The 25,392-nt window shown below is 44.8% G+C and overlaps 2 long non-coding RNA genes across 3 annotated transcripts in view; one reads left to right on the forward strand and one right to left on the reverse strand.

Moving 5' to 3' along the window:
- LOC128352910 (uncharacterized) overlaps positions 1-15,054 on the reverse strand; it is a 34,291-nt gene extending 19,237 nt beyond the window's left edge. Inside the window, exons 1-2 of the long non-coding RNA XR_008320703.1 lie at positions 14,933-15,054; positions 13-98 (exon numbers count right to left, since the gene is read on the reverse strand). This is a non-coding gene — a long non-coding RNA (uncharacterized LOC128352910). The remainder of the gene's footprint in view (positions 1-12; positions 99-14,932) is intronic.
- LOC128352911 (uncharacterized) lies at positions 1-25,392 on the forward strand. 2 transcript variants are annotated; one of them, XR_008320704.1, is made up of 3 exons: positions 20-100; positions 9,785-9,909; positions 24,619-25,392. It is a non-coding gene; the product is annotated as an uncharacterized LOC128352911 (long non-coding RNA). The 2 variants fall into 2 exon arrangements; XR_008320705.1 differs by lacking the exon at positions 9,785-9,909 and having other exon boundaries at positions 1-100.

Here is a 25,392-nt window from a genome sequence, read left to right on the forward strand (position 1 = left end):
ATGTTCACTCACCAGCACTGTGTTCCCTTACTCAGCGGTGGTACTTGCTAGATGGCCTTATGGGCAAGTGATTTTCTGACTGGAGGTTGACTCATAAGCTGTAAGTATAGATTAAAAAAACATTAATTGTATAATTAATATATTGCTCACTGTAAAGGGCTATGGAGATTATTAATTAACAAATGTGCACACACTGAGGTGATACCTTTGCAGTAAGTTCCCGGTAATGGCAGAGTGTAATCGTGCCTGGTGTCTGACCAACAATCATTTTCCTTAGTTATGTAGTTTGATTGCTCAGATCCCACATCAAGTTCAAAACCTCGACAATTTAAAGAAAATTTGCCACCAGGCACTGAACTGTTTACTCTCTGAGTGGTGGAAATTCTTCTCAGTAATATAGTGGCCTGAGGCCTATAATGTGCAAGATTTGGTCTGACACCGGTAACAGCTTTTCTATGCATTCAAACAATATACTTTGCCAGATGTCTTGAGCTCTTTGGGGCTTGGAGAACAGGAGCTCTACCAGCAGGAAGGCAAAACTCCATTGCTTGCTAGCAAGCAGTAAGATTCATCTGCCTTACCTGATAATGCAGCACTGTATTCTTGCTATTTTTAAAGTACAGAAAAGTTTTTCTAGGCTAGAATATGAGCATTGCAGGAACTTGCATGGGGAAATATGTAATGAGATCATAAACAGATATGGCATGCAGTCTGTGGCAGATGTGGCATGCAATCTGAATGCTGACCAATCTGTATACTGTATTGTGACTAACATCCTTTGAATATGCCAGGTTTTCTGTAGTTTGCTAGCTAAAGGTGATAGATTAGTTGCCTTGGATGGCTGATATTCACTAGCTCTTGACACATACTGAGGCTCTCCACACGAGCAGTGTGAAGAGCCGAGGTGGGTTACGTGGGGAGAGCAGGCTTAGCCCGCACATGAGCAAGCAGGAAGCCCTGGGTGGCTGGATTGGCCACCCACACGATTGCTGGCTCCGTCATGGAGCTGGCAGGGGCTCCGGGGATCAGGGGCTGCCCAGCTCCTGGAAGTCCCAGGATGTCCCACGCGAGTGCACGAGGCATCCTGGGGAGACCCCTGAGACCAGGAGGCTTGTTTCAGCCTCTCAGCGGGGGTCTCCTCGTGAGTCGCCGTGGTACGGAGCCACATGGTGGCATCTCATGGTCAGGTGAATGGGATTAGCAGAGTGTGCGCTCCGCTAACCTCATATAAGGGGAGGCTAGCTGCCAGGAGTCGCACGACCCATTGCAGCAGATGATCACCCCAAAGTGGGCTGGGTTCCCTTAGCCCGCTTTTGGGCAATAGTGGGAATAGCCTCACTACCTACCTGGACAGTTGCTGTCCTTCTGATAAATAAAAGACAGCCACCACTTTAAAAGTTGCTTCTTTTCCCAATTAGTAGGTGACTATTATTGATAACTAGCCATTTTGATTGGGGGGTTGTCTTTAAACAAGCACAGGCTGTAACAGGCAGGGAGAGAGAGATATCATTGTCCAGGATGGACTGCAAATTAGTGGCTGCATTCACACCTAACACAGAACCGGAGGTAAACGGGGCAAAGGTATGTCCAAATGAGTGCAAACATGGTTTTGTGGCAAAAGCGACCTGGTATGCCTCGCCAGAACTCCCAGTTTGAACCTTCAGTTTTCAGTGAGTTTCGCTGCCATTACCTGATGTTTTCAGCAGCAACATTATGTCTAAACACGGACAGCACCATAGCTATTGTTTCGTTCACTTTCTGGAGCCGCAATTGTAGAGTCAGCAGCACAAACCCACCCGGGATTTCACCCATTCCATGCAAGCGGCACTTCTCACTTGGTTCCTCTCTGAGATCTCACCCACCCACCCCTGTCTCTGAGCCAGCAAAGCAGTAGCCCGGCAACAGGGACGCCACCACATCCTAGACCAAGCTTCAAAGCCTGGCAAACAGCAAAGTCACACGGGGGCATGCCCTCTTCCCACTTTGCCCCTTGCTTGGAACAAAAACAACTGTTTAACCGGCTTGACTAGATACAATGCAAGGCTGGAGTTAGGGATGTGCAAACTGGTTCGATTTCGAACCGGGCCTGTTAGGAACATAGGAACATAGGAAACTGCCATATACTGAGTCAGAGCATTCATCTATCTAGCTCAGTATTGTCTTCACAGACTGGCAGCGGCTTCTCCAAGGCTGCAGGCAGGAATCTCTCTCAGCCCCATCTTGGAGAAGCCAGGGAGGGAACTTGAAACCTTCTGCTCTTCCCAGAGCGGCTTCATCCCCTGAGGGGAATATCTTGCAGTGCTCACACATCAAGTCTCCCATTCATATGCAACCAGGGCAGACCCTGCTTAGCTATGGGGACAAGTCATGCTTGCTACCACAAGACCAGCTATCCTCTCCCTGTTCAAAGGCTTGCCGTTGAGCCAAACAGGGCCCAGTTCAGTTTGGCTTGAAGTTGAGCTGAACAAATTGGGCCGGCTTGGGGGTTCTAATAAACCACCCAGAGAACTCATGTTTTCGGCAGTATTAAAATGTGGCAAATAGCACTTACATTTATATACCGCTCTATAGCTGGAAGCTCTCTAAACGGTTTACAATGATTTAGCATATTGCCCCCCAACATTCTGGGTATTCATTTTACCGACCTCGGAAGGATGGAAGGCTGAGTCAACCTTGAGCCCCTGGTCAGGACCGAACTTGTAACCTTCTGGTTACAGGGCGGCAGTTTTACCACTGCGCCACCAGGGGCTCTAAATAAATAAATAAATTTTTCTCTTTTTCTCTCCAATAAATAAATAAATAAATATTTTTAAAATTAATAACTCACCACCAGTTCTGGGTTATAATGCCGGCCTCTGGGGAGGGGGGTGCTGCTGCGGCTGTGGGGGTGGGTCTCAGAAGTTTCCCTCATCTCCCGCTGGGTGGAGGAGGACTCCCCCTAGTCCTTTTCAGGCTGGTTTGGCCCATTTACGAGCCTTCTTGGCCCTCTGCCTGCTCATGGTGGCCATTTTGAAGGCTGCTGCAAAATACGTACTGGCCTTTTCTGAACCAGCCCCAAAAGGGCCAGGGGAGGCTGGTAGAGGGATGGGAGACCTTATGAGACCCCCTCACACACAGCCATGGCAGCACCCCAGCATTACAACCCAGACCTGGTGGTAAGTTGTTATTATTTTTTAAATTAACAATTAGAACCCAAAGCAGCTTGAACTTGAGCCAAACAGGGATTCTAGTTTTGGGTGCCAAAACCAAACATGCCTGGTCCTGTTCAAGTCCTGTCCAGACTCAAACATAACCAGGCAAACCAGTTTTGTGCACAACCCTAGTTGAAGTGGGCCCTAGGGAAAAAGTGAAGATGAGACTGTGCCATCCACCCCCACTTTATTCTCCTCCCCACCCCCACTTCGTGTCTTTGCTGTAGAAGAAATATGATAAAAACCCAAGTAATTCCCAGCACTCCCTTTCTCTCACACATATGTATATAATATCATACAGTTCCCATGCACACAATTTCACACACACACACACACACACACACACACACACACACTCTCTCTCTCTCTCCTTGGCTCAGAAATACTTATTACATAAATACCTACCTTTTGAAGCTGAGATTAGTCTTCCAGTTAGGACCCAACAGTGTGCCAGTGAGCTGGGGAGGTGAGAAGATGAGAGTGGAGAGTGGGCTGTCACCCAGCCAGTGGGCTCCCCTCCCTTGACTGCCCAGGAAAATTTATCCCCCCTTGCTCAGTTGAAGCTGTGCCCCTGATGCAATGCATCATGTGGTACTAGAAACAAGTAGGTATATGCACAGATCAGTGGGCAGGGGCGTAACGATAGGGGGGCAGGCAGGGCACGTGCCCTGGGCGCCACTTGGTAGGGGGTGCCAACAAGTGCCCCGCCAATCCTCTTCCTTTCCCGCCGCGCTTGCGTCTCCCTACGGAGATGACTGGAGTATTCAGGGCTCGCCGTCTCCCTACGGGGTTTGCCCATGCCGCCGCAACCAGGGGCCAGGGGTCCTCCTTCCACCCCGGCAGGCGGCGGGGGGTGGCGGCTACGACTGGAGCGACACCGAGGCCTGCCGTCCGGCCCGGCGTCGCTTCTCAACTGCGCCGCGAGCCTGCGCAGTTCAATCTATTGAACTGCACAGGTGCGCGGTGCAGTTGAGAAGCAATGCCTGGCCGGACGGCAGGCTTTGGCAATGCTCCAGTCGTAGCTGCTGCCACCTGCCGTCCTCCTTCCACCCCGCAGCGGTGGGCGGCAGCTACGACTGGAGCAACGCCGAGGCCTGCCGTCCAGCCCGGCGTCGCTTCTCAACTGCGTTGTGCGCCTGCGCGCGGCACAGTTGAGAAGCAACGCCGGGCCAGATGGCAGGCCTCGGCATCACTCCAGACGTAGCCGCCGCCCGCCGCCGCCTGCCAGGGTGGAAGGAGGACCCCTGGCCCCTGGTCGCAGTGGCATGGGCGACCCCCGTAGGGAGACGGCGAGCCCTGAACACTCCAGTCGTAGCCGCCGCCCGCTGCTGCGGGGTGGAAGGAGGACGGTAGGACCCCTGGCCCCTGCTCACTCACCCCACCCGCGGATCACCCACCCCACCAGCGAAGGGCAGCAGGGGGGATGGGGCGGGGGGAGGCCACCGGCAGCGGCAGCTGGAGTGTTCAGGGCTCGCTGCCGGGGGGGCGCAATTTCAGAGGGGGGGGCGCAATTTATTTCAGTGCTTGCCCTAGGCGCCGTTTTCCCTAGTTACGCCTCTGTCAGTGGGTGTCTGTTATGAACTAGTGTTTATGTGACCTTCACACAGGGATACTTGTGTACAGAATATGAACTTGTTACATGAGCTGGCCCAGGCTTGGATTGATAGTGAGGTAAAGGTTGTGGATCTGATTCAATCTCCTTGTTCTGTACAGGACAATGACAATAAAGATTTATCGTGGATGTCCTGGGTGAATTTTTCAAAGGGTCCTCTTCACATGAATCCAAATGGTGTCAATGTCATCAGTGTACAATAAAGGAAAGGCTACTGGGGACAGGAAATTCAAAAGCATTGCTTTAAATTATCCATGAGCATGTTTAGCCCGAAATGATAATCCACAAATATTTCAGATTTGGGAACAGCTTTTATCAATGGTCAATGGCACTGCCATGGATACCACATGGCTTCACAGTGTATTCTTGGGTTCAGTAAGGGCCCAGCATTGAAGCGTAACATACTGACCCTTGCCCATTGCTTTTCATGGCAATTTGGGCCCACTGTTTACATTTTTCCTCTGTACTCATGTTTATATGAGCACTGGTATCTCCCATACAGCACAAAAACTCTGTGTGTGTGTGTGTGTGTGTGTGTGTGTGTGTGTGTGTGTGTAGCAGCACATCTATGCTTATGTGTTCAAAATTAGCATATATATTTTTTTAATTAAGCATTTTACAAACTATTGCAAAACTGATTCAGGTATTTAGAAGGGGGAGGTGAATTGGTGACGTCACAGGAGCTAGCCAGTGGGCACCCTCCACAGCCAGCTATTCCTTGGTTTAACTGTGCAAACTTGCCAGACTGCATTTTTTCAGAGCTCACCCTGGAAGAGGTTCGATGTGTTTGTAGAGAACACAGCGGCAGCTCTTCCAAACTGGCCTCATTGTTCTAGATATATTGTACATGTCTTCAGCCTGAATCTTCAACACACATTTCTTACAATGAATGTAATCCTGTGAAAGGCTGTCCTTGGAACTTTCTACAGTTCAGAAAGATAGGAAGTATAAAACTATATTAGCAATGAACACTGGTTGTTAACGTGTCAGCGTACAGGAGATGGGACCAGTTCCACACTATAGATCAAAATAAATGTTCCAATTGACCTAGTTAGAGGAAAGGAATTACGAAGCAATGCCTTACTCCATTAATGGGTTAATAATTTTAGCATGCTATTCTTCTTTTTTTGAAAAGGCTTATTTAAATGTTTATCAGTTGTGCAAAGTGGAGCAGCACTAGAGAGACGCAAGGGAAAACCGATCATTGCCTATGCATGGCAGCGTTGTAGGAAGATTAAAATAACATTGAGTATATTCTGTAAATGAAGGAGAGAACTAAAAAAAAGCCTCCAGAGTCCATTATAAATTTTAATAATACATCAAGGTAATGTAACTGAATAACCGATCTCTGAGGGAAGAAACACAACATTTGGCTAATATTACAATTTAAATTATGAAAACAAAAAGAGCTTTTAGTTAATCTTGTCTTTCTGCTTTTATTCTTCAGGCTCTTTTTTAATTTTTTTTTTATTTTTCCCTGAATCCAAAACACCATGTAAACAAATAAAAGTATGGGAGAAAAATAAACAGTTTGGCATCTCAGTAGATTAATTAATGCGCTTCAGCCTTGGCACCAGTAGGCGAAAATTATGTGCATAAATAATATCACTAATTAAAAAGATGCAGATTAACATGCAAATAATGTTAATGAGGATCTGCAATTCCAGAGTGGATTCGCATAACATCAACAATTTAATGGGTTGGAAGGCTTGTGTTTGCATTACATTAATAAATTTCAAAGACCTTGCATAAAAAAGTTCTGTCGAAGCCTCTGTATCCCACTTGTGAGTTGTAAATTCTGTGGGCAGTTGCAAGCACTCATCGGCAGATGCCCAAGTCATTATCTCAAAGGCTGCTGAGAAGGTGCCGTGCGCCAGTGTAACCAGCTGTTGGAAACTGGGCAATGGGCACTAGGCTCTGCCAATTATTCATATTATTTGGGGAGTCTTGATATTTATTTAAAACGATTAATATTTTGTGCTCTGCATCTTGATCTGAAGGGAAATCATTTTAAGCAAGTAAAGTTGTTCTTTTTTGTTCTTTTTCTTTTTTTCAAAATATCTTCTTAGCCTTTGATGTGTCATGGATGGTTGAATGCATAATAGAATTGATTAAGCAGACATAATTTCTTACCATGGGCAAAACAATATAAAATGTCTTTCATGATGTAATCTAATGTTGAGATAAAATATGGCTGCATTGAAAATCCAAATGAGTCATAATAACCCAGATTTGACTTTTAAAAAAAAATGAAAAAAAGAGTCTTCTGTTGCTGTTTTTATAGATGGTGAAAATGCCTCAGATGACAAAGAGCAAAGGTTAAGGAAGATTAGAGCAAACTTTTTTGAAATACCAAGTGATTTCACACAAGTATCCCTCTCCACAGCATTCATTTACACCTGGGTATTCATTAGCTTCTGAAATATGTTATAATGTATGTACTAGAGAGTATGCATAGTATAGTGAGGAAGGGAATGAACTATGAGTGGGGACACCCCTAGTTTGAATCTCACAATTATTTATGCCATTACAGCATTGGGTGGCCTTGGGCTCTTTCAGTCACAGTTCCCTCATCTACTAGATGGGGATAATAAGAGCAACCTACTTCACAAGGTTGTTGAACTGATGGATCCCACTATGATGGCATAGCCTTTTAAATTTGAATTATTTTAGCTGTTTCACCGAGTATAATCTTAGTCAACTTGCTTTTTCCTAAAATGTAAAGCAGGAGGAGTAGGACTCTGCTCAGCTGCCAAATCAATCACAAAGGGGGCTTGTGCTAGCCTAACGCTGGAAACCCCAGTGACACCGTAAAGGGCAGATGGAGGAATCCAGCAGTGTTATTCAGTGGCAAGGTGTTTCCTCCCCCAACCTGAAGATGTAAGTGGGATGTAAGTGGGAGCAGAACATCAACCAGAAAGACAATGTTGAGGAAAGGAAGGACCACTGGAAAGAAAAACAGAAGAACATTCTACAGAGAAGCTGTATATTGCTGGGAAGAGTGTGGGAGAAAGACTGGCAGGGGTGAGCAGGAAAGGGGTGAGTTGAAAGTCACAACCATCAGTTTCAAGGTTGGAGGCATTAAACCCAGCTATTCAGGCTTGTGTGCAACTACGGGAATCCCGCCAACCCAGCCTTCCCAAATCTCAGTAATCCAGATCCTCCACCCTGCTCTAAACCAAGGTAGGAGGACATCAGAGCCCTCTTACCGCAATCCTTTGATTGTCTGGGTGCACACAGCATTTTAAGCTGTTTCCAGGACTCAGCAGCCATTAAAACAATAAAGTGTTGCGGCTACCAGGGCTTCCATCTGTGAATGTGCCACTGTGACTCTGCAAAGCACACTTTATGGTACTTTCACCTCAATGCCTTCAATAGGGCTTGGCCCACCTCTTGCCCCTTCTCAGCCAATCAGAGGACAACTAATGATTCTCAGTGTACTGGTGGCACAATGCATTATGGGACACCTTTTTCAATCCTCAGAGGACCCAGCTCCCTATATCTGCAATGGAGACATGGATGCTTCAATTGTCTAGATACAGGATTTTCAGAACCAAATTGAGGCTCTACAAACAGGGTAGGAGATCCTCCCACCACCTAAATCACTGCCATATTGTAGGTCTGTAGGCTGAGTAATCAATTAGCTGAAAAACAAGGACTGGATGAAATGATGCGTGGTGGAAGGAATCAATATGATGGGGAAAACCACACCTGGTGGATTGATTTTTTTTAAATTCCTTTTTATGCAACTCTTAAAGGTGCAGAAGCCCTCTCAAGATACAGAAGCCTTCTCCTGGTAACCCAAAGTCCACAGTATACCCCCAAAGCATTAAGGGGTATGTTTGTTAATTATAAAAATTGATTTAAATAAACCAGCCAAAGTGAGCTGGTTATTTGGCCTGAGGTTTTTAAGACCTCATTCTCAGAGTCTCTAGGAGACGAGTAAAATCTCAAGATAAGAATGGACAAAACTAAGGAATAAGCTATTTTATCATTGGCTTGAGAGTTTTCAGTGTTAGCATAATAAAGAACCTGTCCATCGGGTTCCAACTCTGAGCCATCACGCATAGGCAGGCTCTATCTCCTAAACCTCCAGATTCCACAAGTGCCCCTTGGCTCCATCCTTACTCAACAAGATTTCCCATGATTGGCTAGTGCCATCCCTTATAAGCAAGACCCTTCAGTTCTTCTCAGGGTCTGAAGCTCTGGATAGCTGGTGAATCTAGCCATAGAGGGTAACAAGGTAAACTCTGAAATGGACTTGGCCTGGATTGATCCATCCTGGCAGGGTGGAGGACTGGCATTCTGGTTAATAGGTACTAGGCTTCATTAAGCCTCCCCTTCCCTCATTAATGGCATCAGCAGAAAGGTAGTTTCTGCTATTGTCAGATGATATGAGTACAGACTGCCCCACTGTGTGAAGGCAGGAACAGGAATGGGGGCAGGGTGCCTCTGGGTACCAGTTGCGGGGGGGGGTAACAGCAGGAGAGAGGGCATGCCCTCAACTCCTGCCTGTGGCTTCCAGCAGCATCTAGTGGGCCACTGTGAGAAATGGGATGCTGGACTAGATGGGCCTTGGGCCTGATCCAGCTGGGCTGTTCTTATGTTCTTATGAAGAAGATGGAACTCAAAAGGCAGATAGAAGTAACATAACAGATATTGTGGTGGTCTGTATTCAGGACTGTAACAATTGTACTGCATCATTTTGTGAATGAGATCTGGCATGTCCCATTTCACTTGCAGTGGGGAAAGCACGGAAGTCTGGTCATAGAAGTGCTATTCATTTCACCAAAGATTCACCATGTATACCAAAGATTTTCTGTATTTTTAATCCAAAAAAGTCTACTGTTGGAAAAACTGCCTCAGCTATCTTGCACTTATGGGTTAGGGCAAGGGATACACTTTCAGTACAATTAGTGTCTATGCTGAAAGACAGGAAAGCAAAATGCTCTGTGTAAGTAATACTTTGTGACCTCATCAGGATCTTCTAGGGCTCAAATGAGAAGCCTATTGGTCATGGCCATCTGAAGAGGGGCAAGAGGGAGCAGTTACCCCACCCCATTGGATTGAGCCAGTCCCATTTAATTCAATGGGGATTACTTCCAGGTAAGTGAATATAGGGTTGTAGATTTTGCCTTCCCCCCAGAAAAGGTGCTCCAGACACCCGTGTTTCTGGTCTGCACATCTTTGTGCTAAGGGTACAAAGTACAGGAGGAAGAAGCAGTAGAATCTTCCCAGTCTCCAGCATGGTACAACCTCCACATGCTACCCTGCAGCAGTTCATTAGTTCTTTCTGCCCTGGCTTTAAGAGTACTAATTCTGACTGAAGCTCTTTCTTTCCCCCCAATACATTTCCAATATTTCCCAAAATATCAAGCCATTTAAGTCCCCAGGATAGCTTTTAATGGTCACAAGGTCAATCTTGGAGAGTTGGCAACCTCATCTGGCCTAACAATAAATGCTTCCAGGTTAGATCTGGATGAATGCACACTGGTTCGACTCAATTAAGGTTTTGAGTCAAACCAGACCAGTTCAACCGGTTTGAGCTTGAACACGACTGGCCCTCCAAAAAGGTGCACCAGTCCGAGCTCAAGCTGAACTGGGCCTGGTTCAGATCAAAACAGTTTGGCCCAGTTCAACCAGTTCTAGTCCTTGTAAAGGGAAATCTGATAAGGGTTCTTCTTAACAAGCACCAGGGGAACCCTATGGGGTTTTAAAAGGGCTAGTAGGGGGTGGGCGGGCACTTACCTTACCCACCACTGCAGTGATATGGCTCCTCAGGGGTAGGGATGTACAAACAGGTTCGACCCCAAACCTGTTTGAGGTCAAACCGGTTCAGTTCAACCATTTGGAGTCAAACAGAAACCCCACCCCACCCAGGTTTGGTCTGACCTTGGACCAACTCCCTTCCGGATGGTTCGGGGGCTTGCGATTGTTTTTAAAAATATATTATTATTTTTTATTACCTTCTGCCCTTTGAGGGAGTTTGTTGGGGCAGCGAAGGGGTCCATGGAAGTTCCCCCTCCCCCGCAGGCATCGTTTATCACTGCTGCAGCCCATATAACCCTCTTTTTTGGCCCATTCGGGCCCCTGTAAGTTGGCACGGTGGCCATTTTTACTGCCACTGTGCATGTGCAAATGGCCTCTGTGAGGCCTGGCATGGTCCAGGGCCTCACAGAAGCCATTTGCACATGTGTGGAGGCAGGGGAAATGGCCAACGCACCAAATTATGGAGGCCTGAATGGACCGAAAAAGAGGGTTATACGGGCCATAGTGGTGATAAACAAGGCCAGCGGGGTGAGGGGGGAACCTTCATGGACCCCACCGCAGCCTAGAGGAAGCACTCCGAAGGGGCTAAAGGTTTTAAAAACCTCCCCAAAAAAAACCTTTGTGAACTCCCCCGGACCGGACTGGGGGGGTTCTAAGGGGTGCCAGACTGGACTGGTCTGGCCAGGTTCGAGTCCAGTCCAGATTCAAACCAAACTGGGTCCTCTGGTTCCGTGCATATCAGTGGTGGCATCAGGCCAGTGGTGGCTCTCCTAGGCCTCGCCAGAGCTTCCCGCCATCAGGCCAGCTGGGACCTGGTTTGGGCTTCCGCACTTGCATGGAGGCCCAAAGTGGGCCCCCACTGGCCTGAGATTGGGGGGGCATCAGCAGGGCCTAGGGGAGCTGCTGCCCCGAGGAGCCACACTGCTGCAAGTAAATCCTTACTGGATTCCCCTTTATAAGCACTATTTTATTTTATTTTATTTATTTAAAGAGATTTTATATACTGCCAAATCCACAGTACACTTGTTTGGTGTACAAACAAGAGCAGCATCCTGAATGTAAGGTGATGGGGATAAAGAAACCAAAAATAAAATTAAATTCAAGGGCAAATGCCTGGCAGAAAAGAAATGTCTTCAATAAGGTTTTGAAGGCTGAAAGGGAGAAGCCAGACTGAATCTGTGGGGGAAGAGAATTCCAGAGTGAAGGAGCAGCAACAGAGAAAGCCCTTCCACGGTGCCTAGTACTATGGACCTCTCTTGAGATTGGGGAATGAAAGAAGGGCAACCTGAGATCTCACAGGACGGGACAGGACTGGTTGGGAGAGGCGATCCTGCAGGTAAGCAAGTGCTAAGCCCTGAAGGATTTTAAAGGTGAGAACCAACACTTTGAATTGGACCTGGAAGGTTGACCCAGTTTGACACCAGTTCTAGGAATGGGCTGAACTTCTGGCATGGACTGGGTGGACCGGGTGTACGTGGAGTGGGTGGCTCGGTTCGAGTCCGTTTCAGACACCCCTACTTGGCAAAAGCCAGATGGTTCTCTCAAAGCTGTTTTGCTTCAGCCTTATCTGCCTGCCTATCCTCTGATCACACTTGCCTTCTTGTGCCCCTCCAAGTTGTCCAACTCCCTTGCCTGCCTGCCAGTTGCTTTCTAACATCCAAAACCACCTTCAAACAAGGCTTGGATTCTGTCCTGTGACTGACCCTACAGACTATTCCCCCAGTGCTGTTTTTATGTAGCTCTGCTTCCAATGTTTGTCTTGCCCCTGCTTCCAGAGCTCCATTCCAATTCTGGTCCCAATCCTTCCAGGCCAGGACTTACACTTTTCACTAAGGTGTGTATTTGGCTGTTGATGGCCCAGCACTGACATATTTTCAGTATTCAATGGAATATTGACACTTTGCCACATCTTTTCAACAGCACAGTCCTCTTCTGCTAATTTCATTCTCCCTCTTCAAATGCTTGTAATTACTTCTTGTGAAAAAGGTGCGTTGATGAATGAGAGGTAACCCCCTCCACTGTCCCATTAGAGTATTCCTTCTACTAGTACTGTATGTGCCTATTCTGGAATTTAAGTGACTCACCAATTTATCTTTCCTTACACTGACTCAGTTTAACAATTGGATGCTTTATCAACACACTCTTCCATTGAGCCATCCTCCCTATAGATAAGTTAGCGGAGAAGTTGCATAACTATCTTCTTCAAGTAGAATTGAGCTAGAACTGTGAAATGTGTCTGTGTTTTTCCTGTTGCACATTTTTTAAAAAAAACTTTTTTATTTTATGCATGATCTAGAACCTGCCACTAAATTTCTTTGGAGAAATGTATAATATTGCTACACAATCATTTTGACTTTCTTCTTTCACAGTTTAAATATACTGAGCAAACATTTCCAAGAAAAGGAACTGCAGATTTAGCAAGTTTAACTGATTCTCAATAACACACTGCTAAGTTCTCCATGATGCTATGCTACAAGAAATATCTACCAGCATTAAAAACTACTCTTGGTGTTAGGGCTAGCACGCAGGATAGACCACTGTGCCATCCTCTAACGTCGGGAGGAAGTGATGCAAAGATGCAGGATGGATTGTGTTCACCTTAGTGAGTCACAAGCTTTACAAATCAAAAGAAGTAAAAAAAAAAAAATTCTGGGAAATGCAGGGCTACATTTCCCTACAGGGTTGCTGCAGTGGGCAACAATGGGGCTGATCCAACCAAGGATATTGTCCCATCAAGTATTCCCATTGTGGGAAATCACCGCTGCAAAACCCTTAATACAAGTCCAAAATAACTCGTACCTTTACATTCCCTCCAGGCAACATGCCTGTGCTAGTGTCATTTTTCCTCGGCCAAAGGGCTGAGCCACTTGACACTAGAGGATTCCTACCAGTAGGCCTGGAAGTGTGCTTTGAACTGAAAGCTGACCGTTTTGGGCCTTGATCAGTCTGCTTTGCTTACGCAAAATCTGGAGACAGCTTGGAAGCTCATCAAACAGAGAATTGAAGACATAGAGAGGCAAATGGATTTAGTGAGGGCACCTGGTTTTCAGAGCCAGGAGTCATTTAGATATAAACTGGTTCCAGCACCCTACCTCGCTATGTTGGAGGTGCCCTCCCTTAAAAGAGTCTTCACTCTGGCGAGACGTAATGCCCTGCCTCAGCACTTTTAGAGGGCAGATATAGAGGGATTCCCTACAGGGAGAGGCTCTGCCCATGTGGGGAAGGACAAGTGGAAACAGTCTCTCATGTGTTGCTTGAATGCTTGTTTTATAGAGACCTGAGACGGGATCTCATTCACCCTCTGATGGCTAAATGGCCAAGTTTCAATCCCTCTCAGGTGATAGGCAGGCTGTTGAAAGGAAGTAATTCCATCACCACTAGACAGGTGGCCAAATTTTGTGTTGTAGCCCTCCGTTTGCGTAAGTGTTTGACAACAGGAAAGTGGGTGATGGTCTTAAGGTCAGAGTAATTTTTGCAGGTATAGAGTGGATAATTGTATGTGGTCACGTAGGTAATGGAACCAGGGGCGTAGCAAGGTTGGAGTGGGCCCAGAGACAAGATTTTAAAATGGGCCCCCCCCCAAAGTCCAGGGCCTCCGCACACCCCAGGCCCCCAAGGATTTAAGTCTGATATTCCAAAATAAGTATGCTGCCTGCAAATACATTTCACTGAATACACACACACGTCACAATATATAGTGATATACATTGAGTACTATACATTTGAATTACTTTTAATGCCTAGAACACACTAGAAAGATGAATTATTAAAATGGGCCCCTCGCTGCAGATTAGCAAAGGAGACTTTCAACCATGCAGGGTGAACCTATGTTTGTTTTCTCAGAATTCTGAACAAATTCAGTCAAGTTTGATTGCAGGAGGTTTTTCACAGGAGGCTTTTAAAGCCCTTTAAGACACATCTCCTCTGGAATGGAGGTGCTGCATTCACATGTTGGCCAGATTGACCCTGAAGTCCCTGCAAGTTATTGGGGAGCAGTTCACACACAAGAAAAATAAAATAAAAGCACCACACATGCTTCACAGTTCTCACTCAGACCTTCTGGGTTGCAAAACAACTTGAACATAAGTGCATTTATAAATGAATGAATGAATAAATAAAATTAATAAAATACTGTTCCAGAAGTTTTTGCAATTTTCTGCCATGAAACAAGCCACTTATAGGACTTTTTAGATAGTTTTTTTAAGTCAGCAAATTTTCCAAGCTGTTTCAAAATAAATTTTCAGAGACTTCTCGGTCCCTCCCCCCCCCCCCCATATCCAAGCCCTATGGCAAGCAGATCCCTATATATGGGGTGGGGTGGGGCGGGAAAGGTAACCACAAAAAGGAGTTCACACTCTACCTGGAAAATGCTGGTCTGGGTTAAGCAGGGCAGCAAGGAGTCTTCTGCTGCAGAGAACACTCTGGCTGCCTCCTTCTTCCTGGCTGGCTTGGGCCCTACTCGAGTTCAGGCTTCACTGCGGCCTACACGGAGGCCTCCGTGGAAGCCCCGCCCACCCGCCGATCAGCTGAGAGGCGGGAGAAAAGGAGCTCTTTGCAGCTTGCCTGCTGCTTCGATTGCGGGCCAGCAGAACAAGCAGGAGAGACGGCGAAGAGGGCAAGTGGCTGAGGGGCCTTGGGGCTGGGCAGGGGGCAATGGGGAGTCACATGAGGTGCCTCTGGGGTGCCCCTCCAGGCAGTGGGGCCCCCAGACAACTGTCTCCCCTTGCCCTATCATTGTTACGCGCCTGTCTGGAACCATATGCATATTAGCAGTAAAATTAACAACTAATCTTCCCGAGCCCTTTAAATGTTTAACCCCCTTAGGAGTTAGGAAGGCAATTGTTTAAGTTTTGATATATATGTACTTATTTTATAAGTATGAAATGCTGCTGTCTCATTGTTAGTTTAAGCTTTGTATTTTTAGTTGATTTATATTTAGAAGGATTTTCTTAGTTTATTTGGTTTTATTGGCTGAAGTAGAAGTTTGGTTAGTTTCTCTTTTATATTTGTTTTAACTTTGTGCTGGTCGTCAACTGAAATAAAGATTTGTACCTTGCTAGTGTCATATGTGCCAAAAGAAGGTTGCAATGATGTTTATCATCACATCCGCCCCTCATGATTTTTATTTTCTCTTTGGAGGCCACATGCTCACCCTTTACCATGCTGGAGTGTGTGTTGTTTGTTGTCAGTCTTGGGTTTTTTAGTTTAGTTTGGGGGTGGAGGGCGGGGGGGGTGGAGTTTCCTTCTCAGAATATTTCAACTTCCGTTGGCCTTCTAGGCTAGCCATATTTCCATTTAGACTGTGGAGAGAGAAATATTGCTTCAAATGGCTGGCCATCTGGACAAACTCTTGATACAATACGCGCCTAAATTTGGCCTCACAGTTTGTGACCCACCAAGACAAAAGCAACACACCTGCCTTCCTGTGGCCTGCTAGCTGTATGAAAAACCACCTATTTTTGCAGTCAAAAATAGACAAGCAGCAAAACGAAGAGGTTTATCAAGCCCCTGGTGGCCCACCATACATGGCTGGTATGAGGCATTCAACCTGTTTGGTCATACATTTCACTGACATTCCATCCCAACAGATTTATTCTGGCATTAGGAGCCAAATGGGAAAGGAAAGGGGGTTGTTTAAGGGAAATATTTAACACCTTTAACACCTGAGTGTTGTTGGGTTCTGATTTTTTTTTAACTACCTATTCTGTAGCGTAACAAGAGTAACCTAGAAAAAAGGTCTTTTAGGGCTGATTCAGATTAGGGATGTGCACAAAACTGGTCTGGAGGCCCTTTATGGGTCTCTGAACCAGTTTGAAGGCAACCAAATAAATCATGGCTTATTCATGACTCAAGCTGGTGCTCTCCCTCCTCTCTTTACTGCCTCAGCTTCTCAGGAGAGCTGTGACATTGACACTGTGGTGTGATTAAAACACAGCTTCACAGACACTTTGCCTACTTCTGGAATCCAAATCCAGAGTTCCGTCTAAGTTTCAAATGCTGGTCTAATTGTGGTTTGTAAATGTTTTAATAAAATGTTTTAATCAAACCACAGTGTCGATAGCACAGTAAAGAGAGGAGGGAGAGCACCGGCTTGAGTCACATTCATGACTGAATAAACCATGGTTTATTCAGCTGTCTGAACCAGCCCTTTTAGTCTTTGTGCTACATAGTGCACCAGCTTTCTTTAGTGAGAACATGACATGCTCTGAGATTTATTGCTATTTTGCAGAAATTTTAACTGTTCCCTTGCTTCCTTGCTGCAGTATGCTGCTGTATAATTTGTGTAGAAAAATGCCTGTTAGAGGGTTTAGACATGGTACTTCAACTACAATCTTCCTGGGACATCTAGAGTGTATTATGTTTGGCTTCCACTGAGCAACTGCTGTTAGATTCAAGAGAAAGAAAGCACAGTGTCCTCTTCAGCTGGACACTTCAGCAGCTGGCCAATAACTTAACTCAGAGTTTTGCTTTACGCTTCCCAAATTATCCAGGGGATTGGATAGACAACATATAAAAATATGACAGAGAGATGATGGATGATCAGTCGCCAGGCTCATTTCAACCATGCAAATAAAACATCGTGCTTGTGTGTTTTGATAGTACATTTAAAGGACAGAAATTAGCAGATGTTGATTGCATTCCACTCCACACAACATACCAAAATCCACAGAGGAACATTTAAGAGATTGTAAAGAGACTTCATCATGTCATGCCTATAGAACTGAACGTCAAGTAGCAAAAACATTGAGGAGACAGTTTGGTCCTTGTCTGCATTTGGTTTTAAAGTTTTGCTCTGCCACATTAAAGCAACAAAGTTTTGCTTAGTTTAGTCCAAACTGAGTGGCAAGGAGGTTTTTTCCTTCATTATCCAATGTATTCTATTATAACTCTCAAGGCATTTAGTTGTCACAACTCTTACAAAAATCATTTTTTAGATAATTGTAGCGGGGAATGTGCATACACTTTTTACTTTTATGACATTCAGGATTAATATGCACTTCTTCTCTCTGTTCATGTAGGCAGCAAAATCTTGAAAGCTTAATCTTGCTCAGTGATTCCCAAACAGGAGGATACTGCCAGCATTCTGCCAGCGTTCACCAGGGCTTGAAACTAGGATTCTACTTACCTTTGCCTCTTGTGGCAATTTGCTGTGCTGCAATCGCTTTTGAATCTCCTGGTCCCACCCTGTGAAGCCTGTCACTGACTCTGCCACCCAAAGCAGGAGTATAAGGCTGCCTTCACACATAATGGCAAACTGCGGGCTCAATGGACAGGCAGTTTGCCTCCATCCCCCATCCCCACCCCAACCCCATGCTCGCAGACGATCCAATATACAGTCTGGGAGACTGCAAATGGGGAGGAACTGTTGCTTGCATGGCATGAAGGACAGCAGTGGCAGCCAATTCATTAGGAGAGGGGGAGGAGCTTTTTACCCTCAATCCCACTTAGAACATGGTGGTGGGATGCAGACAACACTATGATGCCTTCAAACCTCAGGTCTTGGCAGTGAAACTCACTACAGACCTAAGGTGACAATTCAGGTTTCGAGGCTAGAACTGACCTGTGGTCCTGTGATGAAACCACAGTTTTCTGCATCCGCACTACCATGATCTTTAACCTATGGCATGTTTGCTTCCAGTTTGCTGTTTTGTGCAAAGGCAGCCATTGAGTCTTCCTGTCTGGACAAACCTTGTCTGACTTTTAAGGTCTCCTTGGTCTAGGTATGTTCTGTCTGCTTCTGATTTATTTGGCTTCCAGACTTGACTGACTTTGTTCTTGACCTCTGGTTCATTGCTTACCCCTGGCTCCTGACTCATGCATGATCTGACTCTTGGCTTTGTTCCTGACCACTGGCTTTTTGCTTAACCCCTAGTGCCTTACTCATCTACCTGGTTTGACCCTTAGCACTGTTCCTGATCCTAGCTTGTTCATCGATCGGTGGTTCCTGATTTGTCCACTTGACTTACTTCTAGGCTCTGTTTCTGACTTTGGGCTTATTGATCCTGGTCAGTATACCCAGATTCTGACCCCTAATGTGACTCTGAATTTACCTTATCTCCTGCCACCTGTTCCTGCCTAACCTGTCTGGTTCTACCTTTGAGCCCTGCATCTGGTACCATCTAGAGCAGGATTCTCAAACTTGGGTCCTCAGGTGTTAACTTCAACTCCCATAATCCCCAGCCTCAGTGGCCTTTGGTTGGGGATTATGGGAGTTGAAGTCCAATAACACCTGAGGACCCAAGTTTGAGAATCACTGATCTAGAGGCTGCTGCATAGAGCAGGGACAGGCACTGAGGTTATTCACACAATCAAAAACTGTGCTCTACTCAGGTTTGGGAGCTGTGTGTGCTCCCAATGTTTGGTTGTCTGGAAGCAAGGAAAGAGGAAAATCTGGGAAGAAGTGATTGTGCAAGGTAGGAGGAAAGGCTACCCAGGTTCTCTTCCCACCCTGCTTCCACACAATTAGAAACAAGAATACGGATAGAACACACAGTTTTTGATTGTATGAATGATGTCACTAGGTACATAGGAACATAGGAAGCTGCCATATACTGAGTCAGACCATAGGCTCATTTAGCTCAGTATTGTCTACACAGACTGGCAGCAGCTTCTCCAAGGTTTCAAGCAGGAATTTCTCTCAGGCCTATCTTGGGGATGCCAGGGAGGGAACTTGGAACCTTCTGCTCTTCCCATAGTGGCTCCATCCCCTAAGGGGAATATCTTACAGTGCTCACACATCAAGTCTCCCATTCATATGCAACCAGGGTAGACCCTGCTTAGCTAAGGGGACACGTCATGCTTGCTACCACAAGACCAGCTCTCCTCTCAAGGTAGCTTGAAGTAGCACTCCAGATGTTTGGGCTTGCTTATACCCTTACTTCCATTCTAGCCAATACTGCAAATCTGATTGACTGGATAAGTGGGGGCATAGCCAATGTCATTTTGTAATCTCTCTTTGATGGTCAGGGTTGCCCTTACTCTCTCTCTCCTATTAATTTCCCTCCAGTTTCTTCCTCCACAAACAGCCTCCCTTGCTTCTCTCCTGTCCTGCAGCAAAATTCTCCCAGAATCCATGGATTCTGATGATAAAATTCCTCATTCTGTTCATATATGTTTTTGTACAAGTTGCATCTTGCAGCTGGTTTTGCCTCCCCAAGCTGCCATTTGTGAGTGGCTTCTCCTCCCCAAGCCACTATTAGGAACATAGGAAGCTGTCATATACTGAGTCAGACCATTGGTCCATCTAGCTCTGTATTGTCTCAACATAGACTGGCAGCAGCTTCTCCAAGCTTGCAGGCAGGAGTCTCTCTCAGCCCTATCTTGGAGATGCCAGGGAGGGAACTTGGAACATTCTGCATACAAGCATGCAGGTGCTCTGCCCAGAGTGGGCCCATCTCCTAAGAGGAATATCTTATCTATTCAAATGCAAACCAGGGCAGACCCTGCATAGCAAAGAGGACAATTCATGCTTGCTATCACAAGACCAACTCTCCTCCTGTTTTGTACTGGTAGCTCCCAAGGCTCTAGGGATGAGGGGGCATAGTTTCTGGACACCTTAAGTCTGTCCACCCCTGGCTTACAGCTCAGCCTGACACACACAAAACTGCTAGTATGTCTCAAGAAAAAAAATAATTACATTAAATTACATGGGCAATTTTCAAGATGGAGGGAAGTAAGTGAGGTTCCCCAATGACCTGTATTGAGAATGATCCTTTTAACTTGTTCATAAACAATTTAGAGTTAGAGATAACTAGTGGCTTGACCAAATTTACAGATAATATCAAATTATTCAGGGTGAAAACCAAAACGGACTGTGAAGAGCTTCAAAAGGATCCCTCAAAGTGAATGAATGGACAACAAAATGGCAAATGCAGGTCATATTAGGTAGAAGTTTAAGTCTGGTAAAATTCATATAAGTAAGCACAAAGTGATACATACTGAAGCAACAACAAAAATTATCTAGTTTTACACACACACACACACACACACACACACACACTGATGAGGTCTGATCTAACAGTGACTAATCAGGAAAGAGAATTTGGGGTCGTGTTCAATAGTTCAGCATTGTCCCAGTGTGTGGCAGCTGTTTGAATAAGGCAAATTCCATGCTAGGGATCATTAGGAAAGAGATAGAGAATAACACTGCTAATATTATAAATCTCTTATGATAATATATGCAGCAATAAAATTTGGAATAGTTTGTACAGTTCTGGTCACCACATCACAAAACGGATATTGTAGAGCTGGAAAGGGCAGAGGCGAAGGCAACCAAAATGATCAGAAGGTGGAGTGCCTCCCTTATGAGGAAAGCCTACTACAATGGTAGGGGCTTTTCAGTTTAGAAAAAAAGATTAGTAAGAGGGGAAGTGACTGAGGCTTATAAAATCATGCATGGTGTGTTTTCTTGCTCTCACACTAGAATTGGGGGTTATCCAATAAGTCCTTCACATAGCACATATTTGACATGTTATACAAATATGTTGTAAACTGCTCAGAGACGTGAGTTTGGGGCGGTATACAATACAAATATACTAAATTAATTAATTGATTGATATGGAATTCACTGCCACAAGATTTGGTAGCAGCTTAGATGGCTTTAAGAGGGGATTAGACAAATTTGTGGAAGATGACACACATCTATCAATGCCTGCTAGCCAAGATAGCTATATGCTGTCTTCAGCGGCAAAGGCAAAATGCTTTTGAGTACGAGTGGCAGGAGAGCAATGTTGGGAAAGAGTGTATGCTTTGATCATATGGCACATGGGCTTCCCAGAGGTTTCTGGATGGCCACAGTGGCAAAAAAGATGCTAGACTAGGTGGGCCTTGGGCTGGTCCAGCAGGACTCTTTTATTCTTCTACCCTTACATCATTCAAGAGTTCTGTTATTTAATTAAGGTGTTCTGCTTCCACAGAAGAGGCTTCCACAGAGGAGGCTACTCACTGCCTCTCTGCAGGTTTCAGTGGTCAGGTTTTGTCTCCTTCCAGACAGACACTTCGGAGGGCAGGCAATTCCACCACATCCCTATATTGCATATGTCTGGGTTCATTCATTCACTGACTCATTCAGTGGAGAGATGCAGTACAACACAGGAACATAAGAAACTGCCATATACTGAGTCAGACCATTGGTCTATTTAGCTCAGTATTGTCTTCACAAACTGGCAGCGGCTTCTCCAAGGTTGCAGGCAAGAATCTCTCTCAGCCCCATCTTGATGAAGCCAGGGAGGGAACTTGAAACCTTCTGCTCTTCCCAGAGCGGCTCCATCTCCTGAGGGGAATATCTTGCAGTGCTCACACATCAAGTCTCCCATTCAGATGCAACCAGGGCAGACCCTGCTTAGCTATGGGGACAAGTCATGCTTGCTACCACAAGACCAGCTCTCCTCGTCTGCCTGCTCTCAGAGGAGGCTACTTATTGGTAGGGATATGCGAACTGGTTTGAATTCAAACCAGTTCGAATTTGAACCAGGGTGGTCAGGAGGAGTGTCTGATTTCCTTGGAACTTTGTGGGTGGTAGGCACCCCTGGGTGTCTACCACCCACCCCACTTTTGTGCAACTCGTTGCTCCACAATGGGGGATATGGGCTGGTTCGGGTCCCATTATACCCTATGAGAAAAATAATTAAAAATATTTCAAATATTCATTAAAAATCATAGGGTGTCTGATTGCTTTGGGGTTTGCATGGTTGTTGGCACCCATGGGTGTTCCACAATAGGGAATAATGGGCTGGTTTGAGTTCCATTTAAACCTATGAGAAAAACATAAAAATAAATTTCAAAAATTCATTAAAAAATCGTACAAATGTCCAATTGCTTTGGGGTTTGGATGGCAGGTACCTCTGCATGCCAGCTACCACCCTACCCATTTTGGATGTCCAAGCTGGTCCAAACCAGTTCAAAACAGTTCAAAATGGTTCGGATTCAAACCGAACCAGGGGAAGGGCTTATATAGGGAGGGGCTTATTTGAGGAGAAATTATTCTTTCTCCTTTATATTCTAAATGGCAAGCTTTTCAAGTATGATAGTTAAGTGTACAATTCTAATTCAGAAGAATTGCCCCACTTCTCAGAAGTTTGAGAAGCATTATTTAGTTGCTATATCTGGCTGAATATCCATATCTGCCTCATCAGCAGGCTGTTTCACATTATACAGGACAAACCTGAGCCCCAGCCACCTAACAAGTATATGTGTAATCATTTCCCTTTTTGCAAATGTATGTACCCACTTGTTGTACATGCTTTACATTTTCAAGTCCACAGTTGGGGGAAAAACGTTGATTTCCCATCTCCCACCCCAGGAAAATATCTGAATCATTTCTCTCCATGATTTCTCCCCACTTCCACTCCTTGGTTGTTCTGTTGGTTCACTCTTCTCTATATTCCATTCCTCCTGAATTCCAGTTTAACTAGGAACATTTCTAAAAAGTAATGCTAGAATTGGAGTATGTGCAGCTTGCCTCAGTGTTTAGTTCATTCCCTCGCTATTTTCCCTCCCTATATTATCTGTGTGCACATGTGCATTGATAAAACATTGGGGGAGGGGAGCTCAATCTTCATATGATTGAAAATATAATAGTATCAAGATCTCCTTTGACACACACATGTGCTTCTGCACCTTTGCAAAACACCATACTAAACTTGTAACATCCAGGTTTGCTTTTTAATGGCATTTTACAAGTGTACATGTCCATATCCAGATAAGTCAGAGTTACTTATTGTGCAGGACTGGCATTTGGGAGATGATTTTTATCTGCGGGTTTTGGATGGGGTCACACTTCTCCAGAAAGAACAAACATGCAGTCTCGGGGTGCTTCTGGATCCAAACCTCTCCCTGGTGTCTCAGGTTGAGGCAGTGGCCAGAGGTACTTGCTCTCAGCTTTGGCTGATATGCCAGTTGTGTCCATTTCTTGAGCTAAATTACCTCAGAGCAGTGGTACATATGCTGGTAACCTCCAGACTTGACTACTACAATGTGCTCTGTGTGGGGCTGCCTTTGTACATAGTCTGGAAACTGCAGCTGGTACAGAATGAGGCAGCAAGGCTGGACTCTGGGTCATCTCGGAGACACCATATTACTCCTGTATAGAAAAAGCTACATTGGCTGCCGATAGGTTTCCATGCAAAATATAAGGTGCTGTTTATAACCTATAAAGCCCTAAACAGCTTGGGCCCTGGGTAATTAGGAGAACATCTTATTTGTCATGATCCCCACCACCCACTGTGATTATCTGGAGAGGTTCATCCCAAGGCTTTAGAATGCACTCCATTCTGAAATAAGAGCCTCCCTATCTCCTGACTACTTTTTAAAAGGCAGTTAAGCACATTTGTTCACCCAGGCTTTTAATTAGACTTAGAGTTTTTAATAGTATTTAACAATGTGTTAAGTTTTAAATTATTTTAATGTTTTGAAGTTTTAATTTTGTTCTACTTTGTTTTGTTTTACTATAAATCACACAGAGACATAAGTTTTGCGTGGTATATAAATATGTTAAATAAATAAAAATTGATAAAACAAAGCACTAAAAAGATCATGATATAATTTTGAATATGATCGCATCCAGATGGCTTTTTTGCCATCTGGATGTGATCGGATGTCTTTGTATAGCCAGCTTTCCTGGAATATCAAAATATGGAACTTTGTTATAAAATTCAGGAACCCATTATCCTCCATTTTGTTCCTCCAGCCTGCCAAGTTCCATGATAGGCATTTAAGATTATCTTCCCCTGGTGTCAGATCATGCCTGTTGTCCATTAGATTGACAGGTTCATCCCCTTTACCATCCCAACAAACAGCACCATTGCTAAGCAATTGTTTGGAGGTTATCCGGATGTGATTGTACTCATGGTTATGTCATGCTCCTTTCCATGCTGTATTTTACCAATATGTACTTGTACATTTTACTAATACACACACAGACACTGGTGATGTATGTATGTATGTATGTTTGTTTGTTTATATACTGCCTGACTACAAAGGTGCTAGGCAATTCACAAAAATAAAACAAAACCATTTAAAACAATTTAAAACATTCAAATGTTACAGGCAAAGGGAAGACATGAAAGAACTGGAGGACCTCAAAACCATGGCAAACCGCATTTGCATACTGCTTTGTACAAAATCTAGACAATTCACATTGAGAGGAGGAGAATTCCCAACACAGCACTTCCATTTACGAAGCAAAATTCAGTACTTCAGAACTCCAACTGTGGAAAAATTCCAATAAAGAAAATGTTGGAAGCACCCCTCACAGCAAGTGGCCAGATATTCCCTGAGATCCACCATCCACTGAATTTCTTCTACTTCTACGCAATAGCCTATTGAATTATTGTGCAGTTGCCATTTATTTCAATAAGCCTTGTGCATGAGAACCTCTCAGTGGATTAAATGAGAGCTAAAGATACTAATTTTTAGAAGTTTAGTTAAAACACAAATGATATTAAAATGCTTATTGCCAATTATGGATGGATATATGTTTTTGGTAAAAATGCAAATTCTGTGGCCAGCCTACTGAGTTTGCTTCTTGTTTCATTAAAAAATTGATGGGCTCTGAAAGTAAAGCATTCTTTTACTATTTGGCCTGTTCCCAATCATGTAACTACCCCATCTGTATAAACATTGTATTCCCCCGATTCATTTAAATGTAGATTTAGAAATGTAGTCCAATTCATTTAGGTAATCACAAGCTAATGTATGTGCAAAGCTTGCAGTATAGATATAGTCATATCATATTTGCAGTATTATACTGTCATTATAAGCACTTTGGCACTTGGACAGTTTGGAAAATATTGTACATATACTAGTAAACCCTTCACACAA

The sequence above is a fragment of the Hemicordylus capensis genome, chromosome 4 (assembly GCF_027244095.1).
Source record: "Hemicordylus capensis ecotype Gifberg chromosome 4, rHemCap1.1.pri, whole genome shotgun sequence".
NCBI classification, from domain to species: domain Eukaryota; kingdom Metazoa; phylum Chordata; class Lepidosauria; order Squamata; family Cordylidae; genus Hemicordylus; species Hemicordylus capensis.